Source organism: Mastacembelus armatus, chromosome 12 (assembly GCF_900324485.2).
Source record: "Mastacembelus armatus chromosome 12, fMasArm1.2, whole genome shotgun sequence".
In the NCBI taxonomy this organism is placed as follows: domain Eukaryota; kingdom Metazoa; phylum Chordata; class Actinopteri; order Synbranchiformes; family Mastacembelidae; genus Mastacembelus; species Mastacembelus armatus.
Genome location: NC_046644.1, coordinates 2,835,423 through 2,856,727, shown reverse-complemented (window position 1 = coordinate 2,856,727; position 21,305 = coordinate 2,835,423). Strand labels below are relative to the sequence as shown.

Sequence of the window (21,305 nt, the reverse complement as noted above, 5' to 3'; positions counted from 1 at the left end):
AAGCAGCTTGTTACCACAACTCACTCAATTAGTTAATAACTCATTACAGTCTGGAACATTTCCAAGGGCTTTGAAAATTGCCGTGATCAAGCCTCTCCTGAAGAAGAGCAGTCTTGATGCTACGGTACTGAACAACTACTGGCCCATATCAAACCTGCCGTTTTTAGGCAAAATCTTTGAAAAAGTTGTTTACCAACAACTTACTAACTTTCTCATGCTAAACAACTGCTTTGATGATTTTCAGTCAGGTTTTAGGCCCCATCACAGCACTGAAACTGCACTCATCAAGGTGACAAATGACATTCGTCAGAACACTGACGCTGGCAGAGTCTCTGTCTTAGTACTGCTGGATCTATGTGCTGCTTTTGACACAGTGGACCATGTGATCCTGTTACAAAGGTTAGAGGACTGGACAGGCCTCTCTGGTACTGCCCTTAAATGGTTTAAGTCCTATCTTGAAGACAGGAAGTATTTCATTGAAGTTGGTAACTGTGTCTCAGACCAAATGGCGTTGACATGTGGGGTCCCCCAGGGGTCCATCTTGGGACCCCTTTTGTTCAATCTTTACATGTTTCCTTTAGGCCAGTTAATACGCAGCAATAATGTGTCCTACCATAACTATGCAGATGACACTCAGATTTACATTTCACTCACAGCTGGTGAATATGGACCAGTCGATTCACTGTGCCACTGTATTGAACAGATCACTCTATGGATGCAAAACAACTCTCTCCAAATAAACAGTGACAAGACTGAAATAATCATCTTTGGGCCACAGAAACAAAGAGAAAGTGTCAGCAGTCACCTCGAGTCTATTTCTCTAAAATTGAAAAAATCAAGTCAGAAATCTAGGGATAATCATGGACTCAGACTTGAACTTTAACAGCCACATTAAATCGATAACATCGTCAGCATTTTATCATCTCAAAACATTGCCAGAATCAAAGGGATCATGTCTAAATCAGACTTGGAAAGACTCATCCATGCATTTATCTCTAGCAGGTTCGATAACTGTAATGGCCTGTTCACAGGGCTCTCAAAATGAGTTGTAAGGCAGCTACAGTACATTCAGAATGCTGCTGCTCGGGTCCTGACTAAAACCAGGAAGTACAACCACATTACTCCTGTTCTCAGATCTCTGCACTGGCTTCCTGTCCCTCAGAAAATAGACTTTAAAACAGCACTGCTTGTATATAAGTCTCTTCATGGCTCAGCACCACATTACATCTCTGACATCTTGATGCCATATGAACCATCTCAAACTCTGAGAACATCAGGGACAGGCCTTCTGCTCGTGCCCAGAGTCAGGACTAAACAGGGAGAAGCAGCATTTCAGTTCTATGCAGCTAAAACCTGGAATAGTTTTCCTGATGATGTTAGACAAGCCTCATCTCTGGCAATGTTTAAGTCCCTGTTCATGATTTAGTCAGCACCACTCCTTAACCGACATTGGTTGTGATGTACACTGACAATTAAAAAGAGGGTTTAGAAAAAGTGACTTTTGACAAAAGTTGTTTTCACAAACACGATGATAAACTTTTGCAGATAATATCACAACTATGACTCCAGATAAATGCTATTGTTGCCACATGTATCATGGATCTGTGAATAGCAACATATTTGCCACACTGGCCTCCAAGTGCCAAAACATCAATTAATGAAGGTTACAATTTTTTTTTTTTTATACATGTAGGGTAGTGACAGAATATTTTACAGTGTAAAAAAAATGTTAGTGCTCTCTGGTGGACAATGTATGGAATGGAGGAACTTTCTAAATGACAAACATATCTCCCTGACATCTCTTGTATTTTGGTGGCCCTCTGCCTAACTACTGTACCACCCCAGCCTCCTGTTTGGATATTTCCTGAGCACATGCACACATTCAGAGGTTACCTTGGCAAACTGGATAATGCTAATGATTTCAAAACACATGGAACAAACAGGAATGTTACATTTCCAATAGAAAATCAGTTTATCAATACATGACTGCTTGCAAGCCTTACAATATGAAATTAACACATTCTGTGAATTAACTCGTACATAACTGAACTCTTTCAATAGAGTTAAAGCTTGCTGGGTACTTGTGATGATGAGTCATTATGATTAAGACTTAGCTCTAGTTTTCAGTGGAAATATGAAGACCATTTCCAAATCTCACAGAAAGCAAGTGACACAGTGGGCTGATAAGTGATATCATTGTATCCTCTTAAAAATTCCCCAGCTGAGTCTTCTCAGCATAATTGTGGATTGTGGATTATTAAATATCAGGTCCCTTTCATCTAAATCTCTGTTAGTAAATGATTTGATAACTGATCACCAAATTGACCTACTTTATCTTACTGAAACCTGGTTACAGCAGGATGAATATGTCAGTCTGAATGAATCAACCCCCCTCAGTCATAAAAATTATCATGTTCCTCGAAGCACAGGTCGAGGTGGAGGAGTAGCTGCAATCTTCCACTCAAACTTATTATTAAACTTTCATCCTCAGAACAGTTATAACTCATTTGAGAGCCTCACTCTTAGTCTCTCGCATCCAAACTGGAAAACACAAAAACCAGTTCTACTTGTCACTGTGTATCGTCCACCCGTCCCTTACTCAAAGTTTCTAACTCAATTTCCAGACTTCTTATCTGATTTAGTGCTTAGTTCAGATGAAGTCATTATAGTGGGAGATTTTAACATTCATGTAGATGTTGAAAATAACAGCCTCAGCATTGCATTTAATTCTATATTAGATTCAATTGGTTTCATTCAAAATGTTAATAACCCCACGCACTGTTTCAATCACACCCTTGATCTTGTTCTGACCTATGAATATATAAATTGAACATTTAATAGTTTTTTTCCCAAATCCTGTTTTGTCAGATCATTCTTTAATAACCTTTGAATTTAAAATGATGGATCATGCAGCGTTTGGAAGAAAATTCCACTACAGCAGATGTTTATCTGACAACGCTGTTAATAAATTTAAGAAAATGATTCCATCTTTATTTACATCTATGCCATGTGCCAACACAGTGGAGGGCCGCTGCTTCAATCCTACTCCCTACCAAATTGATCATATTGTTGACAGCGCTGTAACCTCACTGCGTGAAATGCTTGATTCTGTAGCCCCTCTGAAAAAGAAGTTAGTGAATCAGAGAAGACTAGCCCCATGGTATAATTTACATATTCGTACCTTAAAGCAGGCATCACGAAGGCTGGAAAGGAAGTGGCGTTCCACAAACTTAGAGGAAATTTTTCTAGCCTGGAAAAACAGTCTACTAACATATAAAAAAGCTCTCCGTAAAGCCAGAACTGCATACTATTCATAAGAACATAAGAACAAAATAAGAACAATCCCAGGTTTCTTTTCAGCACTGTAGCCAGGCTGACAAAAAGTCACAGGTCTGTTGAGCCCAGTGTTCCCTTAGCTCTCAGCAGTGATGACTTTATGAGTTTCTTTACAAATAAAATCACAACTATTAGAGATAAAATTCAGCAGATGCTTCCTATACCTGCAATAAATGAATCTTCTACTACAGTAGCTCTTGAATCATCTGTAGGACCTCAGTTATGTTTAGACTGCTTCTCTCCCATAGATCTCTCTGAATTTACATCAGTAGTTGCTCCATCTAAATCATCAACGTGTCTCTTAGACCCCATCCCGACTAGACTGCTTAAAGACACCCTGCCATTAATGAACTCATCTTTATTAGACTTGGTAAATTTATCTCTAGTATCAGGCTACATACCACAGGCCTTTAAGACTGCAGTAATCAAACCTTTACTCCAAAAGCCTAGTCTTGATCCAGGAGTCTTGGCTAATTATAGACCAATCTATCCAACCTGCCATTTATTTCTAAAATCCTAGAAAAAGCCGTTGCTAAGCAGCTATCAGACCACTTACACAGGAATGAAGTATTTGAAGATTTTCAATCAGGATTTAGAGCACATCATAGTACAGAAACAGCACTGTTAAAAGTTACCAACGATCTTCTCTTAGCCTCAGATAATGGACTTGTTTCAATACTTGTCCTCCTAGACCTTAGTGCTGCATTCGACACCATTGACCACAACATCTTATTACAGAGACTGGAGCATGTGACTGGTATCAGAGGAACAGCGTTAAAATGGTTCCAATCCTATTTATCGGACAAATTCCAGTTTGTTCATGTCCATGATGAACCTTCCACTCGAACAAAAGTTAGTTATGGAGTTCCACAAGGCTCTGTGCTAGGACCGATTCTGTTCACCCTGTACATGCTTCCTCTATGCTATGTCATTAGGAACTCTATTAACCCTTTGGGGTCGACGCACGCGCGGGCGCGTTTTGACGCATCTTTTCCTGATAAGGCCGAAACAAACTTAAATTACTTCGTCAATTCTGATCGTACAGATAAAAGAAGTATATCATTCAAATCTGTAAAGGGTCTAGTTTTAGTGGTATACCATCATAATAACAACAACAAAACGTTGTGCTTTTTTTAAATAAAGAAAGCCGACAGGGTGCGCTCTCGGACTTTTCTGTCTCTGCCATTTCTCTTCTAAGACGCGTAAATAAAACAACCAGAATCTCAGCGAATACTTGGCTCATAAAAATAAGAATTATATGGCTAGAAAGCTTGAAATGCTTTCTTTTAAGTGAAATAATTCAAGTCGAAAACAAATCGTCACTTTTTATTTAATCCGTATGAACGTAAGAAGAAGTCCGTTTTTTTCCTGTCTCACCTCATTACAGGTAATGCGGCCCCGCCTTGTACACTGTCCACTGTTCACATGTAAATAATCTCAGGTGAACCAGGTAAATATGTGCACGCCCCCGAGAAATGACATAAAACGTCAAACTTCATCATAGAATTTACTCACTTTTCTGCGCGTTTGGATGATGGCGCGTCACGGACATGAAGAAGCGCTTCTTGTATTCCACACAGAGACAAACAGTTTACCTTGTCCTCAGAGTAAAAACACTGATTTTAACTCAAATGAGGATCGTTTGCCTCCTCATTGTTTTGTATTGTGCTGCACTAATCCGTCCCATCTACACTGACTGAAAGGCTCATTATGCGCGTCTTTGTCTGGTCGTTCAGTGCGTCTTTTGTGTTCTCAGGTAAATCACATGACTATTCATCCTCAGACACACCCTCTTGCATATGGCCTTTCTGGACAAAAAGTGTCTTAGAAATTTTAAATCAGTGTATTGTTTACTGTGAATGCGTGAACAAGATGACATTCACAGCACTCTGAAGTGAACACTTTAGCCTACAACATGCTGGTCTCCAAAGTCTTGTGAACCAATGTTCTGTTTGTGTTTTATGGTCTTATTTCAGTGAGTAAAAAATGGTAGTTTTTCACTAACCATGCATAAACACTTTTTTCTCAAAAACACAATAATGTATAAACTTGCTGCTCACATATTATTGTTGCCAATTTTGTGCTGATTACAGTGTTATTAGACTTTAGACATTAATATGTTTAAAAAACACTGAAAAAAGCACAAATGTCAGGACAAAATTTGTCCGGGCCCCAAAAACCCCCTCAGACCCCAGAGGGTTAATTACCACTGCTATGCAGATGGCACTCAGTTGTATCTATCTATTAAACCTGTTAACACAAACCAGTTAACCAGACTTCAAGCCTGTCTATTTGACATAAAGGCCTGGATGACCAGTAGCTTTTTACTTTTAAACTCAGAGAAAACAGAAGTCATTATATTTGGGCCAAAAAATCTCAGAAATAACTTTTCTAAAATTATAGCTACTCTAGATAGCATAGCCCTGGCCTCCAGCACTACTGTAAAAAACCTTGGAGTTATTTTTGACCAGGACATGTCCTTTAACTCACACATAAAACAAATCTCTAGAACTGCATTCTTTCACCTGCGCAACATTTCCAAAATTAGGAGCTTCCTGTCTCAAAATGATGCAGAAAAACTAGTCCATGCATTTGTTACCTCAAGGCTAGATTACTGTAACTCATTACTATCTGGATGTCCCAATATCTCCATAAAAAGCCTCCAATTAATCCAGAATGCCGCAGCCAGAGTCCTGACAGGAACTAGCAAGAGAGATCATATTTCTCCTATATTGGCTTCTCTTCATTGGCTCCCTGTAAAATATAGAATAGAATTTAAAATCCTTCTTCTCACATACAAATCCCTTCATAATCAAGCTCCTTCATACCTTAAAGACCTCATAGTACCATTTTATCCCTATAGAGCACTTCACTCTCAGAATGCAGGTCTACTTGTGGTTCCCAGAGTTTCCAGAAGCAGACTGGGAGGCAGAGCCTTTAGTTATCAAAATCCTCTCCTGTGGAACCAGCTCCCAGCCTGGGTTCAGGAGGCAGACACTCTCTGTACTTTTAAGGCTAGACTTAAAACCTTCCTCTTTGACAAAGCATATAGTTAGGGCTGGCCTCAGGCAACCCTGAACCATCCCTTAGTTATGCTGCTATAGGCCTAGACTGCCCGAGGACCATCGGTGCACTGAGCTCCCCTACCCTAACCCCCCCCTTCCCTTCCCTTCCCCTCTCCTCTCTTCCTCTCCTCCCACCTCATGTATATTCCACCATTGAATGTCACTAACCTTGTGCTCTCTCCCTCTCTCTCTGTTCTCTCTGTACCTTCTGCAGGTGTCCCTGGTCCTGGAGCTGTATATCGCTGATGTGCAGTTACTGGTCCCACCAACCTGCAGTGTCTATCTGTTGTTTATTGTTGCTGTTCTTTTCTCTCTGCTCTACCCACTCACCCCAACCGGTCGAGGCAGATGGCCGCCCAAACTGAGCCCAGTTCTGCTGGAGGTTTTTTCTTCCGTTAAAGGGAGTTTTTCCTCTCCACTGTCGCCAAGTGCTTGCTCATAAGGGCCAAAGTCTTGTAACTTTGTTACGGTTTGGTTTTTAGTTTTAGTTTTTGTAAAGTGCCTTGAGATGATTTGTATTGTGATTTGGCGCTATACAAATAAAATTGAATTGAATTGAATTGAATAATTTTGTGCTTCCTCCCTCCAGCCCTATAAAAATAAATTACAGGGGTAATACTTTGAAAAAGAATTCACATTTTCTGAAGAAACAATCTCATTTACTTGTGGTTCCCTGGAGTTACTAAAAGTACTATACTGCAGTACTAATGTGTTTTGACCACAAATAGCTGTTGAAATGAATGTCTGAGTTTGGTCATGGTAAGACTTGTTCCCCTGTCCTAAAAGATAACTCCTTGTTGGTTACCCCGGTCCCAGGCCTTGAATAAAATTGTATTTCCAGATTTATTACAAAAGATTGTCGGACAAATTCGACAAACCATAAATCAAATTAAAGAATAAAGTCTCACGATTCAAATGGTATAAAGCAATTTGATTGAATTATCACAGCGACTACAGTTTAATTAATGTTTAACATCTTAACATAACTTGTTCTGTCATGTTAACTTCGTACATGTACTAAAACTTGCAACAAGTGTTGCATATCGTTTTTTTCGTTAGAATCCAGGGAACCTAGTGCATCCATGTTTTAGTCCAAAAGACGTATTATCCCTGAGTAAATCCATAAAACCATCGTCTTCCTCATGAAAAGTTTTAATCTGGTTTGTTTTACGGTTGATTTTGCCGTTTATTCAGTAACGCTTTACATAGCAAGCTTCTGTGAATCACATGAGCTCTCAATCAAACTTGCTTGTTTTACAGCGTAACTAAGCATAAAACCAATAGGAATCACCCCTCAGAGCAAATCCCACCCGTGAGATAGACCAAATTCACAGTAGAACCAGTTCAATTCAATTCAATTCAATTTTATTTGTATAGCGCCAAATCACAATACAAATCATCTCAAGGCACTTTACAAAAACTAAAACTAAAAACCCAACAATTCCCTTATGAGCAAGCACTTGGCGACAGTGGAGAGGAAAAAACTCCCTTTAACGGAAGAAAAAAACCTCCAGCAGAACCGGGCTCAGTTTGGGCGGCCATCTGCCTCGACCGGTTGGGGTGAGTGGATAGAGTAGAGAGAAAAGAACAGCAACAATAAACAACAAATAGACACTGCAAGTTGGTGGGGCCAGTAACTGCACATCAGCGATAAACAGCTCCAGGACCAGGGACACCTGCAGAAGGTACAGAGAGAGAGAGAGAGAGAGAGAGGGAGGGAGAGAGCACAAACTAGGGGAGAGAGAGAGCACAAGGTTAGTAACATTCAATGGTGGAATATACATGAGGTCGGAGAGAAGGGGGGGGGGGGGGCGGGTAGGGTAGGGGAGCTCAGTGCACCAATGGTCCTTGGGCAGTCTAGGCCTATAGCAGCATAACTAACTAAGGGATGGTTCAGGGTTGCCTGAAGCCAACCCTAACTATATGCTTTGTCAAAGAGGAAGGTTTTAAGTCTAGCCTTAAAAGTACAGAGAGTGTCTGCCTCCTGAACCCAGGCTGAGAGCTGGTTCCACAGGAGAGGAGCTTGATAGCTAAAGGCTCTGCCTCCCATTCTGCTTTTGAGAACTCTGGGAACCACAAGTAGGCCTGCACTCTGAGAGCGAAGTGGTCTATTGGGATAATATGGTACTATGAGGTCTTTAAGGTATGAAGGAGCTTGATTATGAAGGGATTTGTATGTGAGAAGAAGGATTTTAAATTCTATTCTATATTTTACAGGGAGCCAATGAAGAGAAGCCAATATAGGAGAAATATGATCTCTCTTGCTAGTTCCTGTCAGGACTCTGGCTGCGGCATTCTGGATTAATTGGAGGCTTTTTATTAAGATATTAGGACATCCAGATAGTAATGAGTTACAGTAATCTAGCCTTGAGGAAACAAACGCATGGACTAGTTTTTCTGCATCATTTTGAGACAGGATGTTCCTAATTTTGGAAATGTTGCGCAGGTGAAAGAATGCAGTTCTAGAAATTTGTTTTATGTGTGAGTTAAAGGACATGTCCTGGTCAAAAATAACTCCAAGGTTTTTTACAGTAGTGCTGGAGGCCAGGGCTATGCCATCTAGAGTAGCTATAATTTTAGAAAAGTTATTTCTGAGATTTTTAGGCCCAAATATAATGACTTCTGTTTTCTCCGAGTTTAAAAGTAAAAAGTTACTGGTCATCCAAGCCTTTATGTCAGTTAGACAGGCTTGAAGTCTGGTTAACTGGTTTGTGTTAACAGGTTTAATAGATTGATATAACTGAGTGTCATCCGCATAGCAGTGGTAATTAATAGAGTGCTTCCTAATGATATATCCTAAAGGAAGCATGTACAGGGTGAACAGAATCGGTCCTAGCACAGAACCTTGTGGAACTCCATAACTAACTTTTGTTCGTGTGGAAGGTTCATCATGGACATGAACAAACTGGAATCTGTCCGATAAATAGGATTGGAACCACTTTAACGCTGTTCCTCTGATACCAATCACATGCTCCAGTCTCTGTAATAAGATGTTGTGGTCAATGGTGTCGAATGCTGCACTAAGGTCTAGGAGGACAAGTATCGAAACAAGTCCATTATCTGAGGCTAAGAGAAGATCGTTGGTAACTTTCAACAGTGCTGTTTCTGTACTATGATGTGCTCTAAATCCTGATTGGAAATCTTCAAATAGTTCATTCCTGTGTAAGTGGTCTGATAGCTGCTTAGCAACAGCTTTTTCTAGGATTTTAGAAATAAATGGCAGGTTGGATATTGGTCTATAATTAGCCAAGACACCTGGATCAAGACTAGGCTTTTTGAGTAAAGGTTTGATTACTGCAGTCTTAAAGGCCTGTGGTACGTAGCCTGATACTAGAGATAAATTTACCAAGTCCAATAAAGATGAGTTCATTAATGGCAGGGTGCCTTTAAGCAGTCTAGTCGGGATGGGGTCCAAGAGACACGTTGATGATTTCGATGAAGCAACTACTGATGTAAATTCAGAGAGATCTATAGGAGAGAAGCAGTCTAAACATAACTGAGGTCCTACAGATGATTCAAGAGCTACTGTAGTAAAAGATTCATTTATTGCAGGTATAGGAAGCATCTGCTGAATTTTATCTCTAATAGTTGTGATTTTATTTGTAAAGAAACTCATAAATTCATCACTGCTGAGAGCTAAGGGAACACTGGGCTCAACGGAGCTGTGACTTTTTGTCAGCCTGGCTACAGTGCTGAAAAGAAACCTGGGATTGTTCTTATTTTCCTCTATTAGTGATGAATAGTATGCAGTTCTGGCTTTACGGAGAGCTTTTTTATATGTTAGTAGACTGTTTTTCCAGGCTAGAAAAATTTCCTCTAAGTTTGTGGAACGCCACTTCCTTTCCAGCCTTCGTGATGCCTGCTTTAAGGTACGAACATGTAAATTATACCATGGGGCTAGTCTTCTCTGAATCACTAACTTCTTTTTCAGAGGGGCTACAGAATCAAGCGTTTCACGCAGTGAGGTTACAGCGCTGTCAACAACATGATCAATTTGGTAGGGAGTAGGATTAAGGCAGCTGCCCTCCATTATGTTTATACTTGGCATAGATGTAAATAAAGATGGAATCATTTTCTTAAATTTATTAACAGCGTTGTCAGATAAACATCTGCTGTAGTGGAATTTTCTTCCAGACGCTGCATGATCCATCATTTTAAATTCGAAAGTTATTAAAGAATGATCTGACAAAACAGGATTTGGGGGGAAAATTATTAGATGTTCAATTTCGATGCCATAGGTCAGAACAAGATCAAGGGTGTGATTAAAACAGTGGGTGGGTTTATTAACGTTTTGAATGAAACCAATTGAATCTAATATAGAATTAAATGCAATGCTGAGGCTGTTATTTTCAACATCTACATGAATGTTAAAATCTCCCACTATAATGACTTTATCTGATCTAAGCACTAAATCAGACAGGAAGTCAGGGAATTCAGTTAAAAACTCTGAGTAAGGAACAGGTGGACGGTACAAAATGACAAGTAGAACTGGTTTTTGTGTTTTCCAGTTTGTATGTGAGAGACTAAGAGTGAGGCTCTCAAATGAGTTATAACTGTTCTGACGATGAAAGTTTAATAATAAGTTTGACTGGAAGATTGCAGCTACTCCTCCACCTCGACCTGTGCTTCGAGGAACATGATAATTTTTATGACTGAGGGGGGTTGATTCATTCAGACTGACATATTCATCCTGCTGTAACCAGGTTTCAGTAAGATAAAGTAGGTCAATTTGGTGATCAGTTATCAAATCATTTACTAACAGAGATTTAGAAGAAAGGGACCTAATATTTAATAATCCACATTTGACAGTTCTGTTTTTCTGTTCAATAAGAGGAGTGGTCTTAATTTTTATTAAGTTTTTATGAATAACTCCTCTTCTGTTAACTTCTGATTTGTTTGATTTATATGTTCGAGGGGCAGACACAGTCTCTATGTGGTTTGAGGGGGGCGGCGGCTCTAAGGAAACTGCAGAGAAGCGTTTTAGACTGAGTCTCTGCATCCCGGTCCCCACCCTGGATTGTCAAACTTTAGGTTGGCTAATAAACTCGGCCAGATGAGAGCTGCACCATTCAAAGTCTATGAAGCCCACATCGTTTGCTGGACACCACCTAGACAGCCAGCGACGGAACGACGACATGCGGCTAAACATGTCATCGCTGGTCAGATTGGGGAGGGGTCCAGAGAAAACTACGGAGTCCGACATTAATTTAGCAAAGCTACACACCGACTCAACATTAATTTTAGTGACCTCCGATTGGCGTAATCGGGTGTCATTGCTGCCGACGTGAATAACAATTTTCCCATATTTCCGATTAGCCTTAGCCAGCAGCTTCAGATTTGACTCGATGTCGCCCGCTCTGGCCCCAGGAATACATTTGACTATGGTCGCTGGTGTCTCTATTTTCACGTTCCTGACTATGGAATCGCCAATTATCAGAGTTGGTTTCTCAGCGGGTGTGTCGCTGAGCGGGGAAAATCTATTAGAAACGTGAACAGGCAGGTGATGAGCCGTGGGCTTCTGCTTAGGAGTATGTTTCCTTCGGACCGTCACCCAGGCTAATTCTCCGGGCTGCTCCGGAGCTGCCCTTGGACCGCTAACAGACCCTGAGCTCGGTGGCTCCACACCAGCTAACGGGGCTAGGCTAGCTGGCTTTTGTTCGAAGGTGCGGAGCCGCGCTTCCAAATCAGTGATCCTCGCCTCCAAGGCTAACAGAACCTTACACTTAATACAGGTATCATTATCGCTAAAGGAGGCAGAGGAATAACTAAACATGTGGCACACCGAGCAAGAAAGAGAGAGAGAGGGAGAGGCCATGTTAGCAAGCTAACTAGCTAGCTAAGCTAACCGGTAGGCCAACGAGCGCTAAGTCAGGAAATAGCAACAAACACCGGTCAAAACAGAAAGGTACCCGACCAGCACCGGAATGCAGCAGCCAGTGAACCGTTCAAAGTCTAGCCGGTTCCCAGGTGTGCCAAACCACAGCTAGTCTGCCGCCAGTCTGCAGACGAACCACACAACACACACAACACGACACGCCTGCAAGACAAAAGTGATTCGCTTACCCGGATGTTCAGCTACTCACCTCAGAACTCCCGGATGGATTCTGTCAGTCAGTCACATTGTTTGTCATTGATGACTGACGCATCTTGTAGCCAATGAAAAGCCCTTTCCAGCATTGCATCACCCTGTAGGTTTGACAAAGGGTGAGGGGGATTTAAACGGCCCCCACCACTACACTAAGTTGCCTTGACAACCATGGGCACGCAGCGGTCGAAGCTGGAGGGGGCAGGGGAGTCATATTTCATATTTTACAACGTCAAATAATAAACTGGAAAGGCTTTTCCTTCAAACGACACCAAGGTCATCAATATAACTCTTAAAATGTAAAGACAACAGCTAGTTTAATTTGCGTATATGTTGTTTGGCCGGCCGTGTATCGAAAAAGGGGCGGGGTGACTAAGAGGCTAAGCAAAGTGTACATGTACTAACTTGCATACACCTTAACCTACTCAGCACTACAATCCATTAAAGTGATAGCAATGCTAACTGGTGCTCGAGGACATGACCAAGGTTATGGGCATCCAGATATATGGTCTTTCAGTAAAGTTCAGTATAATACACAAGTTGCATGGAGGACTGCTGCATTAACTCATACTCCAAAGGGAATGAACTTCCCTTGTGATCAAATATCACAGATTCATTTTCTAAACAGGCTACTTTTGAAAGAAGTTACAGAAAGATAAAGAGAGGGAATTCTTAAAAAAACAAAAGAAAAAGTCTATATGTGGATTCACAGGGAAGGATATGAGCATGTCAAGGTGTCCTACAGACATGGACAAAATTGTTGCCAGTTTCAAGTTATTTCAGTGACCATTGTGGGTTTTTCTTTCTTTAACGGAAGGTACCAACAATTTTGTCCATGTGTGTATAGGTGTGGCAAGTACCCCAACAGGCTATGACAAAATGCCCTTTAAGAATCTTTGAAGACTATACGTATGACAGTTATAATTGGGTTTTTGTCCAGCAGATTTAGTGAGGAGATTGAGCATTGTGTCTCATGGGATTTTACAATAACTAGTAACTCTTTCATATGCAGTATGTAATAAAACCAATTTGGTTTTTCATTTCAGAATAAATGTCTTGCTTTCCTCAGAGCTTGTCTTTTATGTATTACATGTATCTTCTCAGTTTCTTCAGATACAGTTTGATGGACACCTGGGTTATGTCATATATTTAAAATTTGCATTTAATATGTTCATATTGTAGACAGTTAGCACTGTTGCTCACAACAAGAGGGATTCTTGTTGTTTACAGGGACGTTTCTGTGTGGAGTTTGCATGTTCTTCCTGTGCTTGTGTGGGTTTTCTCCAGGTACTCTGGTTTCCTCCCACAGTCCAAAAACATGTATGTCAGGTTGATTGGTGACTCTAAATTGCCCATAGGAGTGAGTGTGAGTGTGTGAGGTTGTTTGTCTCTATGTGGCCCTGTGATGGACTGGTGACCTGTCCAGGGTGTACCCCTGCCTTTTCACCCAAAGAGAGCTCTTGCAAATCTAAATGCTTATGTCAGCTAAAGAAAATGTCAGCATTGGAAAGCAGAAGGAGGACAGAGGCCTGGTAGACTGCTTTGAGCCCTGCTCTTAAATGTGGTAAAGTATAAGGTGATGATTATGAGGACTAGGGTCTGGATGAAAGAACCACATATAATATCCAATGGACTGCAAATGTAACACAGAGGCTGTCCTCGGGAAGGAACACAGCAAACTCTGCCTCTTGAGGAAGCTCAGGGTCTTTAATGTGTACAGCAAGATAAGCCTTTTAGCAGTCTCCTGTGGCCAGTGCAATATTCTTGACTGCTATCTGCTGATCTGCTATCTGATCTAGTGACACCAGAAAAGTGAACAAATTTATCAGGATAGCTGGCTCTGTACAGGGGGATTTCCCTGGAGCCTTTGGAGTTGGTTGTGGGGGGGGGGGTGCTTCACAAACTGATAAACATCACAGAAAACACCTCACATTCCCTCCATGACCTAATGATCCAACCATCACCTCTGCCAAATGCCATTACCCAGTACAATGACTTTCTATGTAAGGAGAGGGATATCCTGTGACAATATGCTCTTATACTGTACATGTTCATTAAAGGTGACATAAAATACCCATTTTTAGCATGATAAAATCAGTTCTCTAAGATTTCTGTGACATGCTTGTGTGAAAAGTCAGTAAGGATTTTCTACTATAGGCCACCTCTTAATCTCTCACCTATAGCAGGTTATCCAGAATGACTCATTTGGGGCGAGTGTAGGCTTGAGGTTCCTGCCAAATGCCATTACCGAGTACAATGACTTTCTATGTAAGGAGAGGGACATCTTGTGACAATATGATAACCACAACCCCACCCATACCCCCACCAGGAGGGGTGTGCTGATGGCTAAGCTACAGTGAAGAGGTCTTAGAAGACATGCCCATGGTGAAAGCACAACATTGAAACCTACGAAATTTGTCTCAGAGTCACAGAGCGAGATGAGGCTCCCGAACCAGTTGGGCATCTCAGCTTCAACAAGAGTTTTGTGCGAAGTTAGTTATAAATGTTGTCACTTACATTTATTTTGTGTTTTGTATAAAGCTAATTGCATAGTAGTAAGAAAACAGAAATAAAGTCAAACATATTATCAATGACAAAATAAATAAGGGAGGTTTCTGTGTACCATGCGCGCTCTCGTGTGGTGTATGCAGATTGCGGCAGGCAGGCAGAACTTGGCATAATAAGCCTGGGTTTTCAACAACACTATAAGGGTGCAGATCTTGGACCACGAATCTGTAATCTTTTAACTCTTTTGTGCACGAGCTGAGGTAGATGTTAGCTTGTATTTGGTGTTTGCCTCGACTCAGCAGGTTCTGTGGAGACTGCTAACTTTTCATAGTGGTGTCTTTGTAGGTGAATGCACAAGTTGGTCATGCTGCCTGAATGCTGTATGGGAACATGGCAATACTTGCAAATGACTCCTGTTTTGACCATGTCATTACTCCCATCTTTAAATGCAGCCAAAGATCTGCTATTAAAGCCGAAGGTGCTGCTACAATCTCCAACATTTTCCTCATTCACTTGCTTCTCTTCTGGTTTGAAAAGACGCACATCGGACAAGAAGGACTGACGCCATCTACTGCAGGCCTGGAAAACTACAGCGGCCCCTTATGTCTGGAGGGAGTATAAATATTAGGGGCTGGAATATTGATATTGTATTGTTTTAAAAAATATCAATATACACTACTCACAAAAAGAGATATTCCGCTTTCAGATGAAATTTCAGAATGCACCTAAAATGCACTATAACCTTTACAGCTGAACTTAATTTGACCTTCTCTAAACTTTTGAATGCACATGTCCAGCTCTTCAGTGTTTCAATAGTTATTGCATAAGATGCTGTTCTCTAACAAGGTGATTAACCACAAAAATCACAAGTGTCCAATATGAATCGATCACTAAATTTTCTGGTTCAATAACAGTTTGTATTTAAAAAGGACTCTTCATCATGCTGTTCACATTTTGACATCATGAGACCAAGACAACACCTAACAATTGACCAACAGTACCTGGCCAAAGCGAGGCTTCAAACAGGATGTTCTCAGAAGGAAGTTGCCACTGAGCTTAGAGTGTCATCAGCAGGTTGCAACACAGAGAAACTGGAATAGTCACAAAAAGGTATAGAAGTGGATGCCTTTACATCCCACGCTGATGACAGCTTCTTTGTGAACAGTGCCCTGCGGAACTGGATGATGAATGCCACTTGGCTCAAGTATGTTTAAGGGAGGTGAGAGGCAACCGAGTGTCACATTAGACCATTCGAAACCGTTTACATCAGCATGGTCTGCGTGCTAGACGACCTGCAAGGGTACCTGACCACACCACCAGGTACAGGTATCATCATATTGCATGGGCCAGGGAGGATTTGCACAGGACGCAGAACCAGAACTCAGTATTGTTCTCTGATGAAAGTCGATTCACACAGAACAGAAATGATGGACGCTGCTGGAGATGTCAAGGAGAACGCTATACATCAAACCCAGGTGTCAGCTCATCACATCACGTCATGTCTGTCAACTCCCTGTGTGAATGCAACACAGTATGTCTGCTACCTCCCTGTGTGACCTGTGTGAATTCAACAAAGATTTTTTACACTGCTTTGTATTTCATTAGGAAGCAGACGAAAAGACAGGTAGTCACATGGACACGCAAATCATATTATGTATGTTGCCATGCTGGCGTGGTTTATATGTGAGTGACTCTGATGTATAAACTAATACTGTTGAGCAGATATAAAAGTCATTTCCTTTGTCCGGGGTCAGTCGGTATTGACCCATTTATGCTGTAGCTTGGCATTCAAGACCATCCTCCCACACAAAATGGTGGATAAACTAGCGGATCTGGACTTCCACATTCCATCTGCAAGTGGATAAACAACTTCTTGTCTGGTTGCAGTCAGAGGCTTAGAGTGGGTCACCACACATCCACGGCCCACAGCCTCCCCATAGGGCTGTCTGCTGAGCCCCACATTACAAAAGGACACTTCTCATCCTGGACACACCCTGTTTGAACTGTTGCCATCAGGTAGATGGTACAGATCAATCAAGAAAAAGACAAATAGATTCAAAACCCCCTTTTACCAAACAGCAATAACCACACTCAAGTCCACCCAATTTAAACTGATGTGCAATATTCATACTTCTAGTGCAATAAGGGATTATGCAACTGACAAATGACAGAATGTATGGTTGTGTGTGTTTGTTTTTTTAATACTATTTCAAAATTATAGCTTTTTATACTACAGTATGAATGATGCACTAACCAGATGGCATGTTAATTTCGTTGCAGATGGTACAATGACAATAAAGATATTCTATGCTATTCTATTGCAACATTGAACATTTTAAAAATATACTTCATGGCCTTTGAGCTCTACAGTAATTTATTATGTAATACTCATTGACATTGATATCAGACTGCAGCTGCTAGGCATATATAGGCCTACATTGCCATGGACATGAGCTACAGTCTTGAAGATGTGCTTGGACATGTTTGAGCATGCACGAGCACACGTGATCAGACTAATTTTCATGCAGTATTTTAGCAAATCAAATCTATAGTATAAATTGTGTCAGTAGTGTCGGTTAAATATCCTATACTGTAATTATTTTGACCTAAGAACATCATGACCCACTGCCAGGCAACCAAAACTAAACTCAACTCATGACTTGGTGAAACACCACAATTCGAAAAAAATCTATCTGACACACAAGAAATTTTGAAGGAAACAAAAACCTTGTAAACCAGGGTAATGGTAGGGAGCAACTGCAGCTCATAAGCTCCTCAGCGTAGTGTTCAGTCTTCATAAAGGTTTTGCTGATTATAATAGATATTTTTACTAATGATTCTCTATGGGATCTTTAAACTACTTTTGTACTAGTTACACTGACACATCACTCAAAATTTGGAATGAGAGAAAAAAACAGTGACAAGACAGAACCTAAAAGGTGCCTTCCAAAGATGCTGAGTATGATTTCATTTGTGTTGACCCTAGGTTACATTTCTTAATTTGAGACACTATGTCAACTTGAATCAACACAGCTGCTTCCTCTTTCACTGTTACAGTGGAAAAACTGTGGATCTTAAGAATGATACAGACATTTACAAAGAATTACTGTGAGCATGGTTCTTCAAATAGTAAGAGGTTAAATGGAAAAAAGTGCTTATGTTCTAAATTCTTAATTGTGAACAGGTGTGAATTGGTGCAGTGTGTACCCTGCCTTAAGTGCTCAGATGGTCTCCAGGTTGCTGCACTGGATAGACAGTCATATCTCCACTGCAGTTGAAAAGATAACACCTAGAAACAGCAGTAAGTCAAAAGAACTTTTCATTAGCCATTTTGCTGGGAAAATATCAGCCAATGCAGAGTTCCCAGGGGCTTTTGTGAGGCCGTTTACAGCATTTTTAAGATAATTTGCATTGGCAGACGGCTGAACATATTAGGCCAATTAACAGACAGACATAAGTAGGCAGCACAGGATTGTTGTTGTTGTGCGACCTGAGTGACACTGCCCCTTGTGTCAATCAAAATGCCTTTCTACCAGACATCAGTGGAAATGGAAAAGTGAAGAAGGGAAGAATTAAAAGTAGAACGACATGGGAGAAAAGAGCAAGCCTTAAATTCTTATTTTTCAAAGCCATATATATTTAATTAGTAGGGGCAATTTTTGACACACTAGTGACCTGTCCAGGGTGTACTCTGCTTTTCACCCAAAGAGAGTTGGGATATGCTCCAGCAGATCTCCGTGACCCTAAAACAGGAATAAGCAGGTATAGATAATAGATATAGGTATACGATTTTTGACCCTTTTTATGGGTCATCATCAAAGCAGAGCACACAAATTTAGTCTCACCACCGATTAAAACTAATGATTATCAATAATGACTTAATTAATAACTAACTTAATTTTGCAAACTTGCAAACAGAGAGCAGGATGAAGTTAGCAGAAAGAGCACTGGGCATGAGGCACTGTGCACACCTCAAAGTCTGATTCTAGAATCGCACCTAGGTTTCAGACAGAAAATGTGAATACCCAGTAAAAGAAAATGGTCCAACATATAAGCCAAAAATAATCAGCACCATAAATCAGTCATCAGCTGCCGATTTCTAAAACTCGGCCACATTTCTAACATCAGCCATTAAAAAAACCCACATTAGTTGATCTCTACTATGCGACATAGGGAATAAATGGATGAGATATTCACAAGGTATGGGTTAAGTGGTATGTTATCTGGAAAATTTGCTATTTCACACAAGTATTGCCCATGTCAACATGCTCTATGAGAAACAGAGTGGGTGCTCAGCTTCCTGCCTTGTCAGTTCCGCATCTGCCTCCAAAATATACTGAAATGTTTCCTGCTCTGATATGTCAGGATTGTCACTTGTAGTTCCCACATGAACTTGAACCTGTGCAAATTGTCTGCCAAAGATTATGTCATCTGGCTGTTTTTGAAAGTGTTTATAAAGAGCTCTTCAGAAAGTAAGAGAAGAAGGTTTCATGTTTTCATTAACATAAACACTACACACTTAAACTCTGGTTGAAAAACAACAAAATCTCCCTTTAGCACAGTCCTGTTTGTATTCATGCTGAATTTGAGAAAGATTAAGGGAATGAGCTAATGGCAGACAAAAACAATGGAATACAATTTACACACAAAATAACTGTTGTGTATGTATTCACCGTATTTTAGATGGCAGACACAAAAATGGAGACACTTCAGCACACCAGTGTCTCAGTAGAAATCTGCTAAGATTTTGATGGGTTTTTTTTTTCAGATTTTGAATGTACCTGCTACATAATTATTAGCACACTTATCAGCACTTTCAATGCTACTGTTTACTTCTGTTTTTCTCTCATCACCTCACCACTAATTGGGACAGCAAAGGCTGACTTTGTTTTTAATGTTAGCAAATATCTAGAAATGTCCACAACATCTTCTACAGTCACTGGGCAATTTTTATTTACTGCACACTAAGCATTGTGGGAATCTGACAGAAACTACAATACAGCAACAGCATGGTGCCAATGGCAGAGATGGCAGTTTTTTATGTTTTACGACAGGCACTCTCCCTCGTTACACAACATTTGGGCTACCTCTTTCCATGAATTATTTGCCATTTGTGTGTCTTCATATGCCTTACAAGATGTGTTATAAAGATTCTCAAACTTCCTCACCGCCTCTGCCAGCTGTTCCTCAAAACTATCCATTGCTATGACAACTGCCAGCGGCATGGTTAATGCGGAAATCAGGAGTGACAACATTTCCGCTTTCCGCATTAACCACTCAAACTTACTATATACTACATTTCGCTGCAAGGAAAGCAGCCACAGCCAAATACCTACAGAGAGTAAGGCAAGTCCTAAGAAGTCAGCTAAATGGGAAGAACAAGGTCCAAGCCATCAACACCTACGCCCTGCCGGTCATCAGATACCCCGCTGGCATAATAAGCTGGCCAAAAGAGGACATAGAAGCCACTGATGTCAAGACAAGGAAGCTCTTCACAATGCATGGAGGACTTCACCCCAAATCCAGCATCCTGAGACTGTACACTAAGAGGAAGGAAGGAGGCCGGGGACTGGTGAGCGTCAGAGCCACCATCCAAGATGAAACAGCCAAGATCCATGAGTACATCAGGAACATCTGTGCCAAGTATGGGCTGGAGGTCCCAAGGTCAAAATGGGACACACCTCCAAAGGTGAGGGAGAATGACCGAGCTAAGATCCTGTGGGACTTCCAGATACAGACCGACAAACTGGTGATGGCTAACCAACCGGACATAATAGTGGTGGACAAACAGCAGAAGAAAGCCATAGTGGTAGATGTAGTGATCCCAAGTGACAGCAACATCAGACAGAAGGAACATGAGAAGCTGGAGAAATACCAAGGGCTTAAAGAAGAGCTAGAAAAGATGTGGAAGGTGAAGGCAACAGTGGTCCCCGTGATAATCGGCACCCTCGGGGCTGTGACCCCCAAACTGGGAGAGTGGCTCCAACAGATCCCAGGAACAACATCAGAGATCTCAGTCCAGAAGAGCGCAGTGCTAGGAACAGCTAAGATACTGCGAAGAACCCTCAAACTCCAAGGCCTCTGGTAGAGGACCCGAGATTGAGGAAGACACACACACACCACCCATAGGGGTGAAAAGGGAAATTTTATATATATATATATATATATATATATATATAAAATTTCCCTTTTCACCCCTATATATATATATATATGGTAGATGTATATATATATATATATATATATATATATATATATATATATATATATATATATAAAATTTCCCTTTTCACCCCTATGGGTGGTGTGTG

The 21,305-nt window shown here is 40.9% G+C and overlaps 1 protein-coding gene across 5 annotated transcripts in view; it reads right to left on the bottom strand.

Annotated features, from left to right (window-relative positions):
* nek6 (NIMA-related kinase 6) overlaps positions 1-21,305 on the bottom strand; it is a 40,993-nt gene that overhangs the window by 9,953 nt on the left and 9,735 nt on the right. The window contains exon 2 of one of the 5 annotated variants that reach the window (XM_026297337.2): positions 12,485-12,587. The exons of 3 other annotated variants lie outside the window; for them this stretch is intronic. The gene's annotated coding sequence lies outside the window, so the exon portion shown is untranslated. Of the gene's footprint in view, positions 1-12,484; positions 12,588-18,206; positions 18,284-21,305 lie in introns of those variants that run through there. One more of the 5 variants, XM_026297338.2, reaches the window with a different exon arrangement.